The sequence below is a fragment of the Aethalodelphis obliquidens genome, unplaced genomic scaffold (assembly GCF_003676395.1).
Source record: "Aethalodelphis obliquidens isolate GAN/ISIS:26980383/991018 unplaced genomic scaffold, ASM367639v1 scaffold34, whole genome shotgun sequence".
NCBI classification, from domain to species: Eukaryota; Metazoa; Chordata; class Mammalia; order Artiodactyla; family Delphinidae; genus Aethalodelphis; species Aethalodelphis obliquidens.
The window spans coordinates 12,855,218-12,873,143 of NW_020837978.1; the positions used below are offsets into that span (position 1 = coordinate 12,855,218).

Here is a 17,926-nt window from a genome sequence, read left to right on the forward strand (position 1 = left end):
ATCCCCGGCACACAGGCCAGGGATGACCATGGAGCAGGTGCTTCATGGTTGTTGAGTAAACATTCCTCTGTCACCTGAGTTTCTATAACTATTTCTCCTCTGGGCTCCCTGCTCACGGCCTGGGTCCTTATCACACCAAATGCCCAGCACAAGAAGAATGGGATTTCTAAAACACACACCTGATTTTTCACATCCCTGTTTCAAGTCTTTCAGTGGGTCTGCATTCCATTCCAGATAAAACCCAAAACTCCCGGGTTTGGCACACCAGGTCCCTCCTGCTCTAGACCTTGAACCTCTCCAATGCTGTCAGGCCAGCCTCGCTTCAGCTGCTTCTTCAGCCCACCTGTATACCATTCTGCACTTTATTGTCCCTTTTTGTACACGCTGTCTAGGTTACTTGTCTAAACTACTTCGCATTCTGAAAAGCTTAGTTTGATGGACATGTGTCCCGAAAGCCTCGGACTCCCTCTTTCCGCCCCTGAATCTGATTTAGATGCCCCTTCTCTGTGGTTCTGTAACATACATGCATCACAATGCTTAACAGAAAAATCGTTGAATCTGTTGCCTGCTCTCAGCACCAGAGGCCAAAGCCCATATCTTATCTGATGCTTTAACCTCAGGACCTAGAGCAGAATTTGACATATAATAGGGATTCAAGAAATATTTGTTGAATTAATGAAGAATGGAGAGGAGGGAGGGAGAGAGAGGAAAGAGCTCAAAAGAAAGAGAAGCCCCTGAAAGGATTAAGTGCTTTTCAAAAGGTTAAGTAAAGAGTTAGTGTCAGAACTGGGTTAAGAACCCAGTCCCCCTGATTTTCTCTGATGGATCTTCCATCCTCCAAATCCATGCTATCAATGTTTTTTTTCAAGGATCTCTACTCTTTCTGACCCTATCACCTCCTCCTGGAAGATCCCCTATAGTTTTACTGACTACTCTCAAATCCCACTCTCGTATCAGCTCTAAGCTTATATATTCAATTATCTGCTACCTAGATGTCCCATTGGTGACCCAAATTTAAAATAATAAGAAATAACATAAGGGGCTTCCCTGGTGGCGCAGTGGTTGAGAGTCCGCCTGCCGATGCAGGGGACACGGGTTCGTGCCCCGGTCCGGGAAGATCCCACATGCCGCGGAGCGGCTGGGCCCGTGAGCCATGGCCGCTGAGCCTGCGCTCTGCAACGGGAGAGGCCACAACAGTGAGAGGCCAGCGTACCGCAAAAAAAAAAAAAAAAAAAAAAAAAAAAAAAGAAATAACATAAGTACATTTCCCCCTGCCCACTGCAGGAAAAAGAGCAAAAACCCAAACCAAAAAAGCAAAACACTTGTTCCTCCTAGGTCACCTGAGCCTCCCTATGCCCATTCATACAGTCAGTCATCTTAGACAGAAATGTGGAAGTTAGCATTTTTTTAACTCTTCAATTTTTTCTAAATTATCATTTCTATACCAGGATATATGCCATGTCTTTTAGGTTTTGCCTCATTTAACCCTGCCAACAAAACCCTGATAAAAAATTCATGCAACTAGAATTCAAAAAGGTGATAGGGTAAAAAAAAATTAAAGGAATTTAATATATTTGCCATTCATGCTTAGCACCATCACCTTCTCTTTCTCTCACATGTGTCAAGACCTACTGACCGTTCCACAGTCCTCCCACTCTGACGGCCACTGTCTTCACTTGCAACCTCTGAAACTCTCCGGGACTAGTGCAGTAGATCCCAGGTGGTATCTCTGTCTCCAGTGTCACCCCCTTCAATTCAATCCTCCACTTTGCCAGAACAATGAACTTGCTGAAAGTATCAGTTACTTCCGGTTCCAAACAAGATGGGGAAGTTGCACGGGCTGGAGGTTGAATCATCTCAGAGTTATGCCCATTAACTAACATAAGTATTTAGGGAAACTCTTGGAGGAAAGAAGGTAGTTAGGTCTCAGGATCTTTCCTGAGACAGGAAAGATCTAATGGTTATGAATTAGGGAGTGATCTGGGGAGCAGGGAAATTATTGATAAGTCTTAGAGATAACTAGGTTTACGTTAAGATAAAGCTAGACACTATAAGAATAAAATAAAATGTATTCTTCTAAAACCAGCAAAAGAAAATTCAATCTATCCAAAGGAAGGAAGGAAAGCAGTTTAAAAAAAAAAAAAAACCAAAAAGAAATGGCATTCGAAAACATTAAGCAAGACTAAAAAGTCTTAATAAAAATACTTAAAACAAGTAAAATTGGGTGTAAAGTCACTAACTAAATAACAGAGACTAATATTGCATTTAAACTATACACAATACGTAGGGGAAAAAAACAGCAACCCATTTAAAAGTGAAAGTATAAAACAAAATTAAAATAAGGGATTATAAAAAAGAAGATAAAAACAAAATCTAGGATAGTACTTTTAATATCAGACAAATGGAATGCAAGGTAAAAAGCATTACAAATGACCATGAGAGATATTATATACCAGCAAAAGGAAAAATCAATAAAGATTTTATGATCATGAAAATATATGCATCTAACATAATGGCCTCAAAATTTTAAGGCAACAACTATGCCAAAAAACAGGTAAATCAAAAATGTATTTAGCAATCAACAAAAAAAGGAAAGCTTAAAAAATCCCCCATATTTCTGGGAATTAAAATACTTAACTATTAAACAACCTGGGGAGGAAATAAAATAGAAATAACTAAATACTGAGTTAAGTAACAATAAAAGTAATATATATCAAAATCTGTGTGGTGCAGCTGAAACGTGAGGATTCACCCCAAATCCTTGGCTGCAGTCTGAACAGGCTACAGCTCTTATGGCCATACCCATATCACAGACTTGTAGACAAGGAGAATTACCAGAGCTAAAGAACAATTTCATAAAAATTAAAGGGTACTCATTAAGAACATATAATTCATTAGGAAGATATAATCCTAGAAATGTATGCACCTGTGCACCTAGGAAAAGAAAAGAATAAATATTTCAAATCAGTGATCTACAAAAAGGAGAGCAAATTATACCCGAAGTAAGAACTAAGAAAGAAATAATAAACATAAGAGCAGAAATCAGTGAAACAGAAAATCAGCAACAGTTTGTTCTTTAACTCGTAGCAAGACTAATCACAAAAACAAGAAAACAAAATAACATTAATAATGGAAAAGGCGATATCGCTACAGAGCCTACAGATAATGAACAGATAATAAATATTACAACTATATGCCAATAACTTAGATGAAATAAACAATTTCTTCAAAAAATAGAAACATAATTTACCAAAACATAACCAAAAAACCCAAAAAAATCTGAATAGTCTATCTGTTAAGAAAAATTGAATTCATTATCAAAATCCTCTGCACACAGCGATATAACTGTTCTGTATCCTGATTATGGTGACAATTATGCAATGCTACACATGCGTTAAAACTCAGAACAGTAACCAAAAAAGAACATTTTGCTGTATGGTATTTTTTAATTAAATTAAATGCTTTTAGAATCTTTGCACAAAGAAAACTCCAGGCCCAAATGTTTTCAACTATTGAATTTCACCAATTATTTTTAAAAGAAATAAAATTTTACAGAAGTTCTTTCAGAAAATAGTGCAAACAGGAACACTCCATCACACATTTTATAAGAGCAGCATAACGCCAATACCAAAAGCCAGCAGATACTACACAAGGGAAGAAAATTAAAGACAATTCTTAATGGGCATAGTTGTAAAAATACTTAATAAAATATCAACCAAAAAAAAATTCAGTAAGAGGTAAAAATAATACATAATAATGATAACTTGTTTTTACCCCAGGAACTCAAGGTTGCTTTAAAGTTTAAAATCAATCAATGTAATTTACCAGATAGAGGAAAAAAACTATATGATATCTTATTAGAGGCAGAAAGAGAACTGTACAAAATTCAAAATCCATTGCTGATAAAAACAAACAAACATCTCTAAGAAAACTAGAAATAGAAGGAAACTTCCTCAATCCAATAAAGAGCAACTATGAAAAAGTTATAGTTAACATCACACTTAATGGTAAAAGAGTCAATTCTTTCCCCATAACGTAAGGGACAAGGCATGGTTATATCTCCCCTCACTAATAAGTGAAGTTAGCAGTCCACAGACAAGGTCAATGCACAAAAATCAATTGTACTTCCTTATCTAAACATCAAACAACTTGAAAACGAAATTCTAAAAAATTAAATGTATGGCAGTATCAAAAAAAAAACCATAAAATACAGTTACATTTTACAAAAGACATGCAATGCCTCTGCACCAAAAGTAGGGAGCCACTACTGAAACAAATTAATAAACAAAAGGACAGAGAGATACACTATGTTTTCGAATTGGAAGTCTCAATATTGTTAATATATTTATTTTCCTTAAATTGATCACTCATAATTCAATGCAATCCAAACAAATTCTAAAAGGCTTTTTAAAGAATTACAAGTCAATTCTAAAATGTGTATGGAGCTCTAAAGGATCTGGAACACCCAAAACAATCTTGAAAAACAAGAATAAAGTTAGAGAACTCACAACACCTGACTTACCATGAAGCTACTTTCATCGAGTCAGTATGGTATTGACATAAGTTTAGCATGAAGATCAATGGAATAAAACAGTCTTGAAACAGAATAAATATAGTCAGCTGATTTTTGACAAAGACACTAAGGCAATCTGATGAGGGAAGAAAATCTTTTCAATCATTATTTCACAGATTTCAATAAATCTACGAAAAAAATTGAACCTTGACCTCTGCCTCACACCATACATTAAAACTAATTTGAGACAGGTCAAAGGTTTAAATATTAAGGCTAACCTAAAAAGCTTCTGGGAGAAAACTTAGGAGAACATCTCAGTAACCAGAGGGTAGGCCAAACCTCCATAAAGACACAGAAAAAAATATTTATCTTAAAAAAATAAGTTAGACTTCATTAGAATTAAAAACTGCTTACCCAAAAACACAGTTAAAAAGAAATACAAAGATAAGCCGAAACACTGGGGAAAAAATGTTGTAATACATACATCTGGCAAAAAACTTCTATTCAGAATATAGAAAGATCTCACACATCAAAAAAAGGCAACCAGCCCAATTTAAAAAATTGTCAAGGAACTTGAACAGAAACTACAAAAAAGAAGATATATAAATGGCCAAAAAGCACATAAAAAGATGCTCGACATCATTAGTCATCAGGAAATGCAATTAAAACCATGTGATACTACTTCATTGAACAACTAGAATAGCTAAAATTAAAAAGAATGAGGGGCCCAAATGCTGGTGAGGTTATGGAGTAACTGGAACTTTCTTATACTTGTGGAGGTGGAGGGAGCGTAAAATGCTACAACCACGTTAGAAAACAGTCAGGTTCTTATAAAGTTACACACCTTCCCTATGTCCCAGTAATTCCACTCCAAAGAGAAATGAAAATATATGTCCACAAAGACTTGCACAAGAGTATTTACAGCTGCTTTCTTCATAATCGTCAAAACGTGGAAACAACCCAAATGTCCATGAACAAGTGAGTGAATAAACTGTAGTACACACACACACACACACACACACACACACACACACACACACGGTGGACTACTAGTCAGATTTTTTTTTTTTTAAACAGTGAACTGATACATGCAACAGCTCGGTGAATCTCAAAAAGGATAGTTAAACAAAAGGAGGCAGATACAACAAAGGTACCTACTGAATGACTCCGTTTGTATGAAGTTCAAGAACAGACCAAACTCATCCATGGTGAAAGAAATCAGAGCGGTGGTTGAGTATGGGGGGATGGGAATTAACAGGCAGGAGAAATAAAGACTCTCTCTGGGGTGATGGGCATGCCCTACATCTCAAGTAGGGTGCTGGCTACACAGACGTATCCAGTTATCAAAATTCATTGAACTGTACATTTAAGATGTGTGCATTTCACTGTATGTAAACTCTTCCTGAATAAAAATGAATTTAGTAGTGAAGAGAAAGATGTGCTTTCCATCTAGAGTGTCTGCATGGGAATAAACCATATTCTTCGTCAGGGAAAAGCGAAATGAGACATGCTTCAGTGAAAAAGGCCGTTCAAGGGAGACCAAGTAAGAAAAAGTCAAAGGCAGAGGAAGAACAGTGGTCTGGTCGAGTGAGAAGAGAAATCAAGACTGAGTCAGAAGGGGGAGGTACAAGCCAAACAGGAAGACACGAGTGAGCTGAACGTAAGTAGTAGAAAATAACAGACGTACAACTGTGTTTCAAAATAATCCAGCTACTGTGTTTAACTCCAAAAAGAACTAAAGGCAATTTTATTTGGAAATTGTCCCCTTCTTCCCTCGACACCTCTGTTAATCAAATGGGAAACAAGGAGAGGGGAATTCGGGGAAGGTATCAACCTGAACACATCCCTTTCTTTTCTTTTTTTAAATCAATTACCTTCAATATAATCCAGGGCTAACATCCTGCCTGTGGCATCTGATCACTGATAAACATCAAGAGGTCACATGTTCCTATTTATGTATTTACATATACACATGCTAGGATAATGAGATTCACAATCTATTCATTCCTTTAATAAGTGAATGAAACTATGAGCACGAGTCCCTCTGAGGGAGTATCCTAGTTAACTGAAGCCGGCCTTGGAACCAGAGATAACGTTACTCCTCCTTCCAGTTGAATTAATAAGACAAGCAGGAGATGACTCACTAGAGCAGTTGATGAAGCAATTAATGCCAACTCTCTCTCTTACTCATCCCCTCCAGTTTAAGAATTAACCCTGGCTGAAAAAGGAGACACCATGTGAGCAAACTGAACTTTACCATACCACGGAGCTATAAGGGATGAGTAGGAGGGTTTCTGTCCAAACTCTGAATCTAGGGGGACCTCTACATGATTAAGCTTCAATAAGACTGCATTAATCAGCACTGCTTCCTCAATTTCAACTTACCAATGCTGGCTTTACAGGAATTGCTTTCTGAGACTTTCCTACAAAATCAGCTTACTCACTGAATTTTTAAAAAGGAGAACAGAGCCAAAAGACATCACTGGCCTCTGGTGCACACACATGTGTGAATGAGCATCTCCGGATTCGAGCTGATGCCGCGGAATAACGATTTGTCAATGTTATTTAGGCTACTTGTGTGAGACCTGCTTAATCCCGAAGTCCCTTCTTGTTTCTACTGGCTGAGGTATCAAGAGAGAACCAAATATTCAGGAGAAGGAAAGAATCTCAGAAAACATCTAGTTTAGGCGATTTCGGTGGGTATGGAGGACGGGGTTAAATATTAAATTCAATTGGTTTTTCATAACGCATACAGTTCTCCCACCATCCTACTACCTGCCCTCACCCTTAAAGGGTGTCCCTAGGACCACAGCATCAGTATCATGGGGGGAATTTGTTAGAAATGCGTATTTTCAGGCCGCAACAGATTAAATCAGAAACCCTGGGGCCCAGGAATCTGTGGTTTCACAAGCCCTCCAGGTAATTCTGATGCCAGCTCAGTTTGACAATCAGTGCCCCAGGGTATGCTCCTCTGGCCCAGTGTTTCTGAACCCCCTATCTCTCCGCTGTGTCGGATGGACAAAAAGTTAGATTCAATTGCCCTAGTTTTGCAGTACCGGAGTCCAGAGAGCTTAGGTCACTTGCCCGGGACCACAATGTTGAAGAGCGGCCAAGCCAACATTAAAAACAACTCTCGTGCGTACGGGGTTTATAATCTGTTCAAAATGCATTTCCAGGGCTTCCCTGGTGGCACAGTGGTTGAGAGTCCGCCTGCCGATGCAGGGGACACGGGTTCGTGCCCCAGTCCGGGAAGATCCCACATGCCGCGGAGCGGCTAGGCCCGTGAGCCATGGCCGCTGAGGCTGCGCGTCCAGAGCCTGTGCTCCACAGCGGGAGAGGCCACAGCAGTGAGAGGCCCGCATACCGCAAAAAAAAAAAAATTGCATTTCCAAAAGAACCCTGTGAGGTAGTCAGAACTGTTATGATTATCCCTCATTCCCAGATGAAAAGGCTGGGTTCGGGGAGGTTAAGGCCTTAAGCCTATTACAAACTAAGCACCAGAGCTGAGACCAAAGCACCCCATTTCCTGATCTCTACATCAGTGTTCTTGCTGCTCCTGCTGAGGGCCTGGCACCCCTACACTGCATGCCCACGCACGTGTGCCAGCACCCACGTGTGTGAGAATTTGCACACTGAGAAAGGATGGTAAATAACAGGAATCCCATGTCTTAGGCGGACTGTAATATTAAAAATAATTCAATAAAGCATAACAGTCCAATTCTGACTGGCCCCATGAGCACGCACTGCTGCTACTCTAATTTCTCACTTCCGCCCACCTTTATGAGCTGCCCCCATATCACCAGATTTAAAGGAACACCATCTGACTGAGCTGAAACCCACTTGGGAGGGCACCCACTCCCACCAACATTTGTAAACAGCTTCCCCAAAAGAGGGGGATGGCAAATTCCCTTCAGCCTTTCTGATCCACTCCCTTTTAAAGCTTTCCTTTTTAGCACTTTTTAAAAATACATATTGACACATACACACTGCTACATATAAAACAGATAACCAACAAGGACCCATTGTATAGCCCAGGGAACTCTGCTCAATTTTCTGTAATAATCTAAAGGGGAAAGGATTTGAAAAACGATACATGTATATGTATAACTGAATCACTCTGCTGTACACCTGAAACTAACACAACACTGTTAATCAACTGTACTCTAATATAAAATTTAAAAAATTTTAAATACCTATATTCACTTTGGAATATACAGATACGACAAAGAAGGAAATACAAATCTCTCAGATGACACTTAATATTTATCCTGAGTTTCTTCCTAAGCACAGACACACCAATAATTAATAATATGTAAGTATTACTTAATTTTTTTAAATTTGGAATATGTCACATATTGTCTTGTATACATTTCTTTGAAAGCTCTATGAAACAGAATATTTATATTCTAATTCTAGTTTTAACATGCTGCAAAGAGGGGTTATTAATGCACTAAACTAATAAAAAAATTTATCCTAGGTGAATTCTTATCTAGATCAATTCCAGGAATTAAGAGCCATGGAACTTGCCAGCTAATTCACACCATACAGTGTCAGGAAATCACAGGAACAGGCTTACTGAACTGCAGTCTCTACCTAGTCCACTGCTTTGGGCGTGAACATAAGTTGGGTTCTTTCATTTTCAACATTATTACCTGCAGTGGACATACACTCCCCCATGCTCTCCATACACCCACACTCTGCCCCTTCCAGGCCCCCATTATTACTCACTTGGGTAACAAAAGGTCTCACAACTCTCCCCTTTGAACTCATCCTCCACACTGGGTCACATCTAAGACACACTGCATGTACCACCAAAAATAATAAAAACAGGTGACGGTACTGGGCGCATCTCATGGGATGCTACACGCTTTTCATACATGGTTGTATCTTTATGACAACTGTAAGAGGCAAACGTTATCATGCTACTATTATAGATTAGTATTCCAAGGCTTCAAGAGGTTAAATAACTTGGTCCAAGTCACACAGCTAATAAGATTTAGAGCAGCACGTCTCTGGAACCTATATACCATTTATTTGTTAACTCAAAAAATGGCATGTCTCTCTGTCATCAACAGCAGTAGTTCCCAATATTATTTTTTAATCCAAAATTTTGCATACTTTGAGCAATAGATATTTAACTCTTAATATCTGTTAATCAAGAAAATACACAGCGATCAAAAAGATACTATTGGTTTAGTAACACTTTAAATGAATTTTGGGTTGATGAATCGTCGTATCAGCCAGCTACATATATTTGGGATGAAGCTCTGATTTCTGTTAGTGATATTAATTACTAAAATTACACACAATGCTTATTGTGCACATGGATGGGTAGGCCCTCTGTTATAAGAACTGTGGTCTCCCATGTGTTCTGAAATCTACAGGTTAGAAACCCCCAGAATGTAAACTAAAGTCCTCATCATGAAATGCCATGGGCTCCACTATTTGGGCCCAACCTACATTTCCAACTGTGTTTCCTGTCCCCGCCTCGTCACATACTCTTACACCCTACCTCTGGCTGTGGTAAGACAAGTATTCCCACACTACTGGACTTCACACCTTGAGGCCCTCAAGACACATCCATTCCAAGCCTCTGCCTGAAGAAATCTCTTTTGAGACACAGCTCAAACATCTCCAACTCTGTGGAGCCACCTCTGACAACACCCTTACCCACACCCCGCCAAGGCCGAATTAACACATCTTTCCTTTTACGTGATCACAGCCCCACGATGACATTTAAACACACTGCAAATAAAAGGATGTGCAAATATCTGACTCTTGTAAACAGTGCTGCAATGAACATTATGGTACATGACTGTTTTTGAATTATGGTTTTCTCAGGGGATATGTCCAATAGTGGGATTGCTGGGTCATATGGTAGTTCTATTTTTAGTTTTTTAAGGAATCTCCATACGAACCTAGGGGCAGGACAGGAATAAAGATCCAGATGTAGAGAATGGACTTGAGGACACGGGGAGTGGGAAGGGTAAGTTGGGACGAAGTGAGAGAGTGGCATGGACACATATACACTACCAAACGTAAAATAGATAGCTAGTGGGAAGCAGCCGCATAGCACAGGGAGATCAGGTCAGTGCTCTGTGACCCCCTAGAGGGGTGGGATAGGGAGGGTGGGAGGGAGACGCAAGAGGGAGGGGATATGGGGATATATGCATACGTGTAGAGCTGATTCACTTTGTTACACAGCAGAAACTAACACACCATTGTAAAACACTAACACCCCAATTAAGATGTTTTTAAAAAAAACAATCTGAGTCTTCCTCTCATCCAAATTTCCAGAGGATAAGGATAGCATTTATTCATCGGTGTCCTTAGCCCTTCCCTCCACTCTTAGCATCGGGTAGGTGTTGTTAAATGAATATCGATGCCAGCCTGGCTGGTGATTTTACCTGGGGAAATCAGTTTGGAAAGTAGCTCCTGCCACTGAAGAAGCTCTATTTCAGTGTGTTGCCAGGGCTTATCATCTGTAAACCGTAAAACTCCCAACGTTCCACCTCCAAAAGTAGGAGGCGAGTACTCACACAGGCAACTGGAAAATCTGAGTTCAGTTTCTGGCTCTCCCACTAAGAAGCTCCGTGACCTTTACGCAAGTCTCATTCTTTCTCTAATCCTCCATTTGTTCACCGAATTTGGGTGGGAGGAGTGGGACTTCGAGTTCTTCCCTGTTGCAATTCTATGACTTGCAAATTCTACAGACCAAGGTTGGCAAACATCTTCAGAAGTGCACCCAATAGTAAATATTTCAGGCTTTGTGTTGGCTTACCATCCCTTTCACAGCTACTCAACTCAGGTCTGTAGTTAAACTGCAAAAGCACCCGCAGACATTAGATCAATGAATGGACATGGCTGTGTTCCAATAAAACTTTACAAAAACAGGCAGCCGGCCAGATATGGCCCACAGGCCATAGTCTGCCTACGCCTGCTCTGGGCAGATGCCTCCATGTTGCTGTGCAGTTCCCAGTGCTTGATCTGAAGATATAATTCATGGGGTGTTTTATTGCAAAGTCTCTGAGTGTCTTATAAAGAATACAACAAGGAGGATAACAAGATACATACCACCACTCCCCCCCACCAGGAACCTGGAAACGGCGAAAAGAGATGGCCAAGTCAAAGGTTTACGGTGAGAACTAGACTTAATGGCTTAGAATATGCACATACCAAGTCAATGAAGAAAGCAACACACCACCACCACTGCCCCCTGCCCCAGCCAGTACCTGTGAATTACATTCATATATTTAAGAAAAGATTGCGTCTTCAGAAGGGGGCACGGGCTGGCTCGGCCAGGGAAATAGAGTCCCTAAAGCAAACGTGGGCAGTGTCAAGCTGTTGGGGGGAAGAAAGTGGCTTCACTGGCTAGACCACCCTAGTGAGATGACTATGGCCAACGACTGAAGGGTTTTTGGTCCCACTAGAAAAACATCCTTCTCCTGAGATGAACAGAGAAGCAGACTGTGTTAGATGGGTGCTACTGAACCCACTTCCTTGCTCACGAAGCAATTACCTAACTCCCTATAAAACGTTTCTCGAGGAGACGTGGGAGATGCAGGTAGCAGTAGTATAACCCCTACTGCTACCTGCATCGAGAGAGCAGCAATTTCTCAAGGTGAATCAATAGAGTAGCTCCCAGCTACGATTTACATTCCACGGTAGCTTGACACAGAGCAGGTGCTGGTCGTGGGGACCTGAGGGTACATTAGTGATGTGTTTCACTGTGAATTACCACGCCAGCATAACGGTGCCAGCTCCAGCTAGACGTTACTTAGCTCTGAGTCAGTGTGGCAAGCCCTGGACACAGACCTGAAGCCACCTCTGGGCTGAGGGGCTAAGGGTGGCAAGCGTGTGGAGACCCAGCCGGCCCTCTCTGACGGCCTGGCTGGCATACCACTTTCAGCTCTGCTCACTTTCAACTGGTTCCTGCAGTCCTTATGGGACACTGAAGCCAAAGCACTGGCTGCTTCAGGACAGAGTTTATGTTTGCATCCCTATGTACGTGTACAATGAAAATTGGCAGCAGATCTAAGTAAATAATCTAAAAACCGGAGCTAAGTCAAAACAAGCAACAGGCAAGTACTCACAGTCCTAATCAGCGACTGGCACAGCTGTGACCATAAAGTGTGATGAAGTTCATGTAAGGTTTATTTAAAAACCTCAATTGTGGCAAAGGGTCAGTGATGTCCAGAAAATGCTAGCTCTTTTGCCCTGCTGAAAAACAAAGGCTCAGTACTGAAGTCGGAGAAGTTTTAGCCACAAAAATATGACAATGAATTGTGCCTGGTAATATGCCTGGAGTAAAATGAAACAGAGGGCACCAGAAGGTCAGGGCCTGCTTCCCTAAATCATGCCAGGATATGCGAGGCCGAACGGCCCCAGACCAAGGAGGAAAATCAGAGCTCACTGCGAAGGAGACGGAGTATGAAGCACCTCCTTTCCTGTTCACTGTGACACGATCCAGTTTCCTCCTTCTGTTCCAGAACTTCTAACCTACAGGTCATGCTCACAGTCACAGAAGAGCCGATGGAATAAGTGAGTTCCCAAGGAAAACGCTTACTTTCCCATTTGCAGTGTGTTTCACTGGCAATGCTGTGCTCTGAGGCACGATCCAAGTAAGAATTAAATATGATATGCTCGTTGGTCAATTATCAAAATGTAAACTAACGGCTATAGCGGACACCATCTGAGCTGCCAAGAATGTGAACACTGTGATTCTAGTAGGAAAGAACACTCCCCGCCCTGCTTGGTCTTCGGCTACGTTTGCCCTTGACTACAACATGCTCACCTATGTGTGTGTATAATGTAGACACAAAGATGACCGTGAACTTTGGAGCCTAGCTTTTCACTTGGAATTTCCAAGGAGGAATTCCACTTAGCCTAAGTGCAGCTATGCAGCAAGATAAAGTTGTCATTTTCTAAGTATTTCTACCTATCAAAATTTTGGAAGTGGCCTTCTTTCCCTGACCATCGTACTTCTTGGGGATGGTGTATTAATTTCCCATCACATTTAACGTAGTGCCTTGCGTAAAATGAGTATTCAATAAACAGCTGCAGGGCTGACCTCACAGTATCAATACCAATGAACAGAAATCCGGCCTTCCAAGTCACTTTATAACATAAGCCAAATGCTACATAACAGAAAATGTTAGTGGCTCTGTAGTCCTCATTCTCCTTATATGGAAAACGATGAAGTATTTCTATATTAAAAACTCCCCAGGGCAGAGTGAACATGCCTATCTTTCTATACCCCCCAAAGCAGAGGACGAAAGAGCAAGTTTACTTCACTTGTGCAGATTGAGAAATCACCTTTTAAATTCATGCTAAACAGCTAAATGGAGCAGCAGACTGTCAGAAACTGTCAAGTGAAATAATTATTGATTGGAGCATTAAAATTAAAAATGAATGTAGGTTAATAGACGAAGATGGCTTGAAGAAAAAGCATATAATCTGAAACTAGAAAAATCAGACAGTGCATCTGCCAGTCAGGCTTGTCGGGCTTAGAATGAAAGAATTCAAAGAAAACGATGATAATAATGAAAAAAACTTAAGCACACATGGCCTTTGTGAAGGCCTAGGATAACAGAGCCAGGCTCTCCTGATGGCCCGCACCCGACTTGCCCTCCCCTCCCTCAGACATTGACATAAAGGCCGGGAGCTGGGCTGAGAGACTGAAATTGGTGGTCATCAGCTCAGTGATCTTCATCCTAATGGACTCAATCATGGTCTCCACTCCATGGCAACCCTCCTCCTGGAGAGGGGTGTCCTTCAATAATACCCATCCCTGGACCGACAAAGCTCAAACGTACGGCTATACTGAGCTGCAGATCCATGTGTGTAAGTTAACGAACGCCCAGCATCTCCACTTCTCACAGTTTACATACCCAAAACAGAACTCTGGAGGGCACCACCACTGCCCCAGCCTCTTCCTGAACCAGTCTTCCCCTTCTCCGTGAAGGGCACCACCATCCTGGATGTTCTCTTTTCTTTCCTCGCGACTTCTAATCCATCGAACAAATGCTCTCTGCTCCCCTGGGATGCAGAACTGAAATCCACCCGTTGCTCTCCATCTCCCCCGCTACCCTGGGCCTCTGCAATAGCCCCTCAGCCGTCTCCCTGGTTGATTCTTCATCCACCTACAACTATTCTCCCACAGCACCCGAGCCATCTTTTTAGAACAACGGAGATGCCGTCACTCCCTCTGCTTAAATGTCATCCATGGTTCCTGTAATGGGTTGAACGGTGGGCCCCAAAAAGATGTGCTCATGTCCCAGAGCCTGTGACTATGACCTTTTGTGGAAAAAGGGTTTCTGCAGACGTGCTTAAGGATCTCGAGATGAGATCATCCTAGATTACCTGCGTGGGCCCTAAAACCAACGACCAGTGTCCTTACAAGCGACAGAAGAGGACAAGACACAGACGCAGAGGAGAAGGCCGTGTGAACACAGAGGTAGAGACTGGAGTGATGCTTCCGCAAGCCAAGGAATGTCTGGAGTCACCAGAAGCTGGAAGAGACAAGGAAAGATTCTCCCCCGGTGCCTTCAGAGAGACAGTGTGTGACAGCTTGATTTCAGACTTCTCCCCTCTAGAGCTGTGAGAGAACAAACTGCTGTTGTTTTAAGCCCATCAAGTTTGTGGTAATTTGCTAGGGCAGCCCTAATTCAGTCTCCTAGCACATGTAGAATAAAATCGAAGTCCTCTGGCCTCTCATGCCAGAATTAAAGGCTCTTCCTGATCTCAGGGCATTTGCTCAGCCATTCTCTCCACCTGCAGTGCTCTTCTGCTGATTTCCATCTCGCCCCCCAGCACTCCTACACATCACTGAGGTCTCTGCACAAATGTTACATCTTATGAAAGGCTTTCCCTGACTTCCCCAAATAAAATCATCCTCTTGCAGCCACCATCACTCTCTTTCCCCTAACGTACCCTGCTCTGATTTTTGTCTGAAATACAGAGTACGCTTACGGATTTACTAGTGATCTGTGTCCCCTACAAGAAGGTAAGCTCTCCGAGGGCAGGGGCTCACACTGCACTCGTTCGGTTATATACCTACCCAGTGTACACATTATACTTGGCACCGAGGAAACGGTCAATAAATATCTAGTTGCATAAAAAGGAATAAATTATTTTTCTTATCTTCAGCTAAATTAAAAACCTGACTTGATAGCACCATCAAGAGATACTCACTTAAGATTTTCTCTCTGTTACAAGTCCAACAGGCTACCATGATTTTTGAGACTCTCTGAGGGTTACAACCATTCACCCACTCTCTTCTATCAAAACGCAGTTGATAAAGTGTGGCTTTTCCACTTTTATTACTAGAGTCAAGATAAAGCACAGCGTAAAGGAGAGGCCGAGATCCTCTAGCTACCAGCCATGTGACCTTAGGTAAATAATTGCTCTCTTTGAGCCCAGAGAATGGAATGCTGAAACTTGCTATGTCTGTACCCACAGGATGGCCCTGAGAACCAACTGAGGTCATTTATTCAACAAAATATTTCTTCGGATATTGTGCAGGCCAGATGTTGTGCCAGCATGGTGACACAGCCAGAACTCAGACAAGGAATGTCTGCCCTTATCAAGCGCAGAGCCAAGTGTACAGTTTTGCAAACTGTAAACTGTGCACATGTAAAGGGAGGCGCAATGTGTGCCGGACACTCCAATGTAATCAGCTCCCCACTTCCAAACTGTTCAAGGCCTCCTGCTCCGCGTACTTCTTAACACAAACATAAACCAGAAGACAGGTCTGCAAAGATACTGATTACCCTCTTCGCTCAATCACTCGCACATTTCCCAAAGGCACCTCATTTGTCCCCCGCGGAGCAATTTCTAACACAGAAAAAAATCAGGAGCTACCATGAACAAGGTTACAGCACCTCGTCATCTCAGAACGGGGATGCGACAAACCACAAGATGTTATTTTTTCGTTATCTCAAAATAAACACACTGTGTTTTAAACATGTACCAGGTGGGTTTGCAATGCCAACTTAACGTAGTTCATCCGTGGCCATGTCACGGTCATTTTTTTTATTAAAGTGTAGTTGATTTACAATGTTAGGTTAGTTTCAGGTGTACAGCAAAGTGATACACACACATATATATTCTTTTTCAGATTCTTTTCCATTACAGGTTATTACAAGATATTGAGTATAGTTCCCTGTGCTATACAGTAGGTCCTTGTTGTTCATCTATTTTATCAACTCACAGACACAGAAAACAAATTTATGGTTGTCATGGTCATTTTTAATTGTGTAAAAAAGGTAACCCATGGCTTGTTTTCCGTAACTCATACTTAACATCTTACCCTCGAAGATATCCGGACCTTTCAATTTTACATTAGTGGTTCTTATAGAACTTTGGAGGGACAGAGAATTCTTTGAGGATCTGGTGAAAGCTACAACCCTCGCCCCAGAAAAACACATATTCGTATAACATCATGTAAATACAGTTACTGGGGAGCCGTGGGGCATTCTGAGAAAGTCCAGTGACCATAAATGCAGACTCCCCACCATCTTACTGCAGTGTCAGCCCACGGGCGCCTCGCCCAGCCTCCTCCCCTGATCACCCACCTGTATTTCTCTCCCCTTCTCTCCTCTTGTATGAGTGCCGAACCCACAGTAAATATTAATTTTAAAAATCCAAAATAATAGGAAAAAAACTTAAGCTTAAACAGAGAAAGTATGTCAAATTATAAAGCATCTGAGTCATTACAGTAACCAAACCTGATTCTATACCAGCTTTGCTAAGCACTATTAATAGTTTCTATAATTTAGGTTTAATTTAATGTTTTCTAAAATTAAGGTTTTGTCACTCAAGTTCTTTAAATGAATAAGTTAATGCATCTAACTTGCTAAAGTTGAACATATAGTGTTGCTTCCCCTGCTCTGTGAGTAACAACACCAGCAGTAAGTGTGAGTAACAATATGGCAATAAGTGTGAGTAACAATACTAGCAGTAAGTGTGAATAACAATACTAGCAGTAAGTGTGAGTAACAATACTAGTCTCCTACTCTGCTCAAAAGCTTTGTTACAGTTAGGAGTTAAAAGAAAAAAAATTTTTTAAACTATGTAAGATTTTTTCTTCCAAAAAAGGTACAAAGAATTTTTATCCAGGAACTTTAAATGTGCACTGTCATGCATAAAGTTGTCTTTAAATAAGGTTGGTATGCTACATTTTAAATACTTAAGGTTATGTTCATATAAATATTTATGCAGGCTTCTTTATTTCTAAGAAGAATCCTACCAAGGATTAAAAGCCAGTGCCATGATTTATAAATCATTTCACCTAAAAATTCTAAACTCTGAATTCTTTAAAGTTATTTTCCAATAGAAGAGGCCATTCCTTCAAGAGACAGAGTGACATACTATATTATCTTTCTTTCATACTTCAAGATTTCAGGTGGGCCA

General features: G+C 41.1%; 1 protein-coding gene across 13 annotated transcripts in view; it reads right to left on the bottom strand.

Moving 5' to 3' along the window:
* ATXN1 (ataxin 1) overlaps nucleotides 1-17,926 on the bottom strand; it is a 399,625-nt gene that overhangs the window by 342,512 nt on the left and 39,187 nt on the right. The window lies entirely within an intron of this gene.